We start from the raw sequence: 7,507 nt of genomic DNA on the forward strand, positions 1-7,507 counted from the left end.
TTTCTGTTGCTTCTTAAAATGAGAGCCTGACTGTTAATTAATCATCATCGTTGTTTATTGGCTTTCAAACACATTTGGTGGCTTTTTGGAAAGTTATCTTTTAACGTAAACATCCAGAAAACATGATTGAAAGCCACTAACTGGTATTTTTCCCTGACACAAAAATATTGTTGGGGTTTTAACCACATTTTATTTGAAATATTGAGCAAACGATTTGTCCTAAAATTACATTTATATTGCATTTTGGAATAAAGTGGTCCTGATAAGAAAATAGATAATGTCCCTTTAACTTCTTGACACATTGAGTTCACACTTGCCGTATGAAATGTGCCATATCAATAAATTTGATTTGCCTTGACTATTCATTCATTCATCTTCAACCGCTTATCCCGGGGTCGGGGTCGCGGGGGGTGCTGGAGCTGATCCCAGCTGACATCGGGCGTGAGGCGGGGTACACCCTGGACAGGACGCCAGTCTATTGCAGGGCACATAGAGACAAACAGAGACAGACAACCATTCACACCTACGGGTGATTTAGAGTCATCGATTAACCTAACACGTGCACGTCTTTGGATAAAAAAAAACACTTCGGTATCAGAAGTCCAAAGAAACTGGTAAATGGACTATACTGGACTGTACTTGTATAGCACCTTTCTAGTCTTCTGACTACTCAAGGCGCTTTCACAGTGTTTGTCACATTCACCCATTCACACAGACATCTACAGACCATCTAATCTAATCATTCACACCTCATTAACACACCCATGCGCAGCACGGGGAGCAATATGGGGTTCAGTGTCTTGCCCAAGGACACTTCTACATTTGGACCTGGGGAGGTGGGGATCGAACCACCAATCTCTTGAATGGAGGATGACCCACTCTGACACTGACCCACAGTCACCCTGCAAAAACAATGAAATACTTTTCTATACCATGTAGAGAAATTCTGTAAACTGAAAGTTAATATTCTATAGATTTTTTTTATAGGTAACACGAGGCTCTTATAACAGTTTTCATTAAATACGGAGAATGAAAATAGTCACGAGTCATGTGACCTACAAAAATGTGAAAACCCTACAGCGTATTAACTTTAGATTCACAGAACACTTCCGGTTCTCTTATGAATCATCACCAGAGGTGTCTTTACACGTGTTGGCAGGTCAAATCTGTCCATTACCAGGGTTATTAAACACAAAACTGCTAAAGTGAACACTGACTAATAATTCCCATGTAATTGCGTAATATCTCCCAGAGTTGTCTTGGAAAACAAGAGGAATTTAATCCGACTGACTGCCCCTCCATCACCTCTGTGCCGCGCTCATCCCTCTGTTTGGTTTCCTGGTATGACAGCTGGCCACGGCCGGGCCGAGGCGCCGGGCCAGAGGAGGCAGGAAACTGGAGGCACCGCATCGGGTCCGAACAGGAAGGATCCACTCCTGGAAAACAACGGCTATTTTAGATCAGGTATGCACCAACATAGACACCATCTTCAGGGACGCCACCTAAAACAGGGGAAATCTTGTGTTATTACAGCTCAAATAAATGTTGGGAACTGTTGATTTGACCGGTGATGAATGGCTTTTATCATAACAACAGCCCTTATTTGGCATTTCCTATGTTTAGTTGGTGCCAAACTTAAATCAGGGAGCAACAAAACCATGGGAGATTGTAGTGTTTACTTGTTATTACAGCTCATTTTTTCCTTCCATCTTTTAATCCAGCTTGAAACTGTCGCCCTGCAGCCTGCTCATGTTGGTCCTTTATTGAACCCTTCCTCTTTAATCATTTCAGTCACACTAAAACCACACTCTCTCTCTCACACTCGCGCACCTTTTGTGACTAACCTCTCTCTGTGGAGCCTCTGCTATAATGACAGCGTGTGACTTCACGCACTGACACGATCACCTGCCTGGCTCTTTAGTCAAACCACACAAACATAAACACACACAGTCATCTCTTTTCCTCTTTCATGTGGTCTCTCCGGGCTCCAGGTCCGAGCTCCGCTGGCCTCTCTGGACCTGAATGTTGTTGCTCTGCAGAAATTACACCCTTTCCAACGCCACACAGTCCCCCAGCAGTTCAGAGGGGCTGCTGGTATTTGGGGCCCCAGGCCAAAACCTTTCATCTGGGGCTTTGGGAAGAGCAGCGGTCTGGTCTCTTCAAACACGCTGGGAGATAATGGCTTAGAGACACACAGGGAGGGGAAACGGCTGTCACACTGGCTGAGAGGGGGGGGGGGTGCGGCTGCGGCCGCTAACAGACACTGAGGGGACATTTCAGGGTTTTAGGAGCTGTTGATGGCTCATCTTACTGCTCCGTAACATTTTATGATGTTGAGTTTTATTTGGAAAGGCAAGCTTATTTACAAAGCACATTCCAGAAACTCAAAGTGTTTTACATAAAACATTAACGCGTGATTACAAATAAAAACAAGCCAATAAAGAGTAAGAAAGGTATAAAATACAAAATTACAGTGCACTGCAAGAAATAAATTTTAGAGTCATCAATTAACCCAACACATGCACGTCTTTGGACTGTGGGAGGAAACCGGAGAACCCGGAGAAAACCCACGCAGACACGGGGAGAACATGCAAACTCCACACAGAAGGGCCTGAGCAGGGACGCGAACCACCGTGTCGCCCCACAATGAATCACTGCAGCAATATTCATGGAAGTCAATGAAAAAGGTGTGGATATTTTTCGATAAGAAACAAAATACATAAGATTTCATAAAGTTTTTTGTTCGATTACATTTATTTCACTGAATATCAATAATTATAATACAAATTCAATTCACTGTCATGCTTTTTGAATAGGTTAGATAACTACGACTACTACTATTTTCATACTAATACCATTTCTTTTTTAGAAAGACGGGACGCTGCAGGTCAAACAGAAGTATCTTGGGGGGTGAAACGTAAATAGACTTTACTTTCCAAAGAAAAAATAACTCAGGACTTACTTGAGCCAAATTACTTCACATATCTGGAAGATGCAAATACACAAAACCTCTACCTTAACCTTAATCAGGGATGTTTTCATTTTTGTGAAATTAACCCACTGAACGAGATACCTCACATTCCTCACATCATTTGAGTTTGTTGGGACTAGATAGATAGATTCTATTCTGATCTATTTCTATGGGAGAACACAATCAAATTGCTGTTTGTAGTAGTGGGAGGAGGGTTTTCAGACAGACAGTGGATGAGGGTTTGTGGATTCAGAGACAAGAAAGTAAGTAAGAAGGAATTTGGAGGAGGAGGAGGAGGAGGAGGAAGAGGGTTAACTAGCATGAGGAGTTCGGCTGAGGGCAAACCACGACTGATGAGATGGGTGGTGGTGATCCGGATCTGGGATTCTGGGCCTTTTAGATGACTTTTGTTTTTTCAGTCAGGAGCCAGACAGTTTGCAAGGTCACATAAACTCAAAAAGTGCAGATCCAAGAATAGGAAGTCCGAGAAAAGTGTGCTTTTTTGTTAAACATACTAAACTAATGAACACTGTCAACCTTAAACTTGTGGTACAATGTTCTGGGACTTTGAAACTTTCCCATTTTCTGCTTGTACTTTGTACATTTATGTGATAACTTGAGTTATTATTCGTTACTTTGCAGATTCGGCTTAATAATACAAAGTAGAAATTAAATGTTATAAATGTAAATTATTATTATAGATTTTTTAAAAGCTGTCCCTGCCCCTGCCCATCCCGTCCCGTCGTCTTCCTGGATATCACCTCAGCCTTCGGTCCCCGACCACGACCCTGGTCCAGTCCCTCCTGGTGTCCGTCTGCCTCTCTCCTGAGCTCTTTGGTGAGTCCCTGCAACGGCTCCTCGACTCCCTGCCTGGCCTCGACTCTGTCTCGCCTGTCCCTCGTTGTTAAATAAAGTCAAATGATTTCTTATAGAGTAATTCAATTAGCTCCACCTTTACCAGCTACAAGATGAAGGCGACTAACACATTATACTGTTTCCAGTTTATCTCGGAAGTCACAATTTCCGGCTCCCATCATCAACAACAGTAGTTAACACTGTAGGAATAAACAGTCTTATTAGTGTCTCACTGGATAATCTCACAGACAGTACCAGTGTCCATCTGTCATCTGTGGACATACAGTACAGTTACAGTGTTTGTAAGCACAAAGTACGGCGTCATGCCTTATCATTATAATCTGGTATTGCTAACAATGGCTAACCTGTTAAATATAATGGTTTTCTGACTTTGTAACTTTGTGACGTCTTTCCAGGTTAAAGGAGCAGCATGATGGTGTGGTACTTAGCACTGTCGCCTCACAGCTAGAGGGTTCCTGGTTCAAATTCCAGCTGGGGCCCTTCTGTGTGGACTTTGCATGTTCTCCCTGTGTCTGAGTGGGTTTTCTCTGGGTTCTCTTTCTGCCTCCCACAGTCCAAAGACGTGCAGGTGTTTGTTTCATTGATGACTCTTAATTGCCCGTAGGTGTCAATGTGAGTGTGAATGGTTGTCTGTCTCTGTTCGTCTCTATGTGCCCTGTGATAGACTGGCGTCCTGTCCAGGGTGTACCCCGCCTCACACCCGATGTCAGCTGGGATCGGCTCCCGCACCCCCACAACCCGACAGGGACAAGCGGGTGATGATGAGTTATGTAATGTATATTTTTATACATTAAAAGAGATTATACATTGATTACCTTTACTTTTGTTCTTAAAGTATATTTCGATGGTTATACTTTTGATACTGCAGGACCTCGACTTCGCTTTGGCATTTCTACTTTTACTTAAGGCCTCAATTCTTCTTCCACCGCTGTTATTGTTAGCGTGTAGCTCAATGCGCACAGAGCTGGAATTAATACTTGGTGAAATGCAACTTCACGATGTGTGTGATGGCAGAAATACGGGGATGTGGTGAATAAATAAATCGCATCCTTGATTAGTGACCACAAAACGAAACATCCTGGCCGTCTTCCAGGCGCTTCCAGGCCCCCTCTGGAGAAAAAGTGGCGGCCTTGGGGTTTCGTTATGTCGGCCGTGTGTCAGTCAAGTCGCTAGAAAAACAAGAGTGGCTGAAGAGGGCTGACCACAGAGGAAAGTATTGCGTGCAGGACTCGGAGAGGCTCAAGACTTTAAGTGCAGGGGAACTCTGAGCGTTGTGGCTCTTCGGGGAGAGATGGCAGACAATAACATCTAGTGCAGCTCCAGGATTCGCTCCGTGCTCGTGTCAGGAGGGCAGCTTCCATCTGCGCCGTGATAACCAGCCTTCACTCAGATATTCAGGCGGCTGCACATTCTCTCGGGCCCCAGAGGAGAACTGGAATTGCTCCTTTTCCACGACGGCTGCTATTATTTCAACTAATGAATGAAATATGAGTTCATGTGGCAATATTTGCTGTACTTGAGGCCGTGGCAAAACCGAGGGCATTGAATATGATATGCGCGCCCCTGGGACACAGAAGTTGGCAGCCTTTGACAATGTTGCTGTTTAAAAAGACAACTCTTGACATTGTTTTGCAAGTAATCCACCATAAATATCTGTTATTGTGTCATTATTTCATCACATGCATGGCATCTTACATAAAAAGGAGTTTCTATCCACAGCTTAAAACGACAGATACAAGTGGAAAAACACTTGATATGCCTCATTTATATTTTAAAAACGCCATGGTCAGCGCCGGGTCATTCTGGGTTGCATCGTTAACTGTTAATGAGGATTTTCCCCCTGCTGTTAAATGGCCTTTAACCTAGCGAAACGTGCAGGTTATTGCTGTTTGTTTACCTGAAGCCACGGCATGTTTAAGCTTTATATTTGCAGTTTGGATAAACAACATGTAGCTGTTTTCGTCTCGTTACTGCACACCCCAAATTGGTTGATTAAAAAAAAAAAAGGGTTGCGAAAGAGAAAGTGAGTTTGGGTTTGACCGTATTTTTATTGGGATGAGACGAGGTCAAGAGACGGCTCAACTGCTTTGACCCGACCCCCGTTAATTTTAAACGATGATGCCAGGGTGCATCTGTGTGCAAGATGTGCTGACGTGGTGTTAGTATCTGCACAGGTATGTGGATTAGCATCACTGTTATCTTAAGAGAGTTATTAAAAGTAAGGAAATAAAGTATTAGAAATGTCCCCTGTGACTGTTGTACTGTCATAATTTACACCATTAGCTTATTTGATTTGTAGTTGAAGTGGTGCTGCCGGTTATTTCTGCATTAATCGATTGATTGTTTGGTTTGTAAAAAGTCTGAAAATAGTGATTAATGTCGTCATAGTTACCCAAAGTGACACCTTCACCGTTTGTTTTGTCAAACCAACAGTCCAAACCTCAAAATGATTAAAGTCCTCCTCCGCTCAAAAAAGTGTTTTTCTTCTGTTTCGTTCCTCTAAAGTGTCCGACATTGACCGTAGTGACTCGTATCTGTGCACGAGAGAGGTGCTTTTAACTTCCTCTGGTGAAGGAGGAGATTTGAAGGAGGAGACCTTTTCTTTGTCTGTTTCTTTCCTCTGAAATGTCTGAAAAAGACTGGAAAATCTGTCAGACCAGATTAGATTAGATTAGATTGATTTGATTTTTATTTGTCTCAAACACTCAAAATACTGTAATTTAAAAAGAAACCCCAACGGGCTCCTTCCTTTTGGATTGACTTTGCTAATCGTCTATCGCTAATGGACTTTACTATGAGAGGAGCTGGTACAGGGGCCCTTTGGTAAGTCTTTAAAAGACTCTTTTAATAAACTCTGGGTTCACAAACTACGTTGTTGGTGCTTTGTTTTATGTGTAGGGACTCTTCTCATGCTGCTGCAGAGGTTTGGTGTTATTTTGAGCAGAATTAGTGGTTAAAAAAGACGTTTGAATGCCTTCAACGTACTGCCCCGAGCTAATCAGTGTTAGCCACGTCCAGCTGTTAGCGACTTTCGGGGATTTCTCCGTTAATAGTTCATACACGTAAAAAACTGTCTCGGCTTATGTGACATACATACGTGCTTTAAAAAACACCACAGGATGATTTTGCGTCGGAATTGCACTTCTCATCTTCATCCTCTTATCCGGGGTCGGGTCGCGGGGGGAGCGGCTTTAGCAGGGGACCCCAAACTTCCCTTTCCCGGGCCACATTAACCAGCTCCAACTGGGGGATCCCGAGGCGTTCCCAGGCCAGTGTGTAATCTCTCCACCTGGTCCTGAGGAGGCCTCGGAATTGCACTTTAAACGATAAAAATAGTTGCAAATTCATTTTTTCCGTCAATCGATCGATCGACTGCTCGTTCCCTCTCGTAAATGCTGTTGAGGCAACAAAAAACAAAAAAAAGTAGCCATAATTCAAATACCACCTCTGTGGAGCGCGCGTGTGGTGACGTCACTGCTCACTTCAAAGGGGATGCCTCGTCCCGTGACGTCACGCGCGCGCCCCTCCTGCTCGTCAGTCGTGTGCGCAGAGAGGCAGCGGAGAGGAGGAGATGAGCTGAGGACGCGCAGAGGGGGACAGCTGCTGATCTGAGAGCGGCTTTTTACCACTTTTTGTTTCCCATAAACTGACGTTAAACCG

Source organism: Echiichthys vipera, assembly GCF_963691815.1.
Source record: "Echiichthys vipera genome assembly, chromosome: 7".
Classification (NCBI taxonomy): domain Eukaryota; kingdom Metazoa; phylum Chordata; class Actinopteri; order Perciformes; family Trachinidae; genus Echiichthys; species Echiichthys vipera.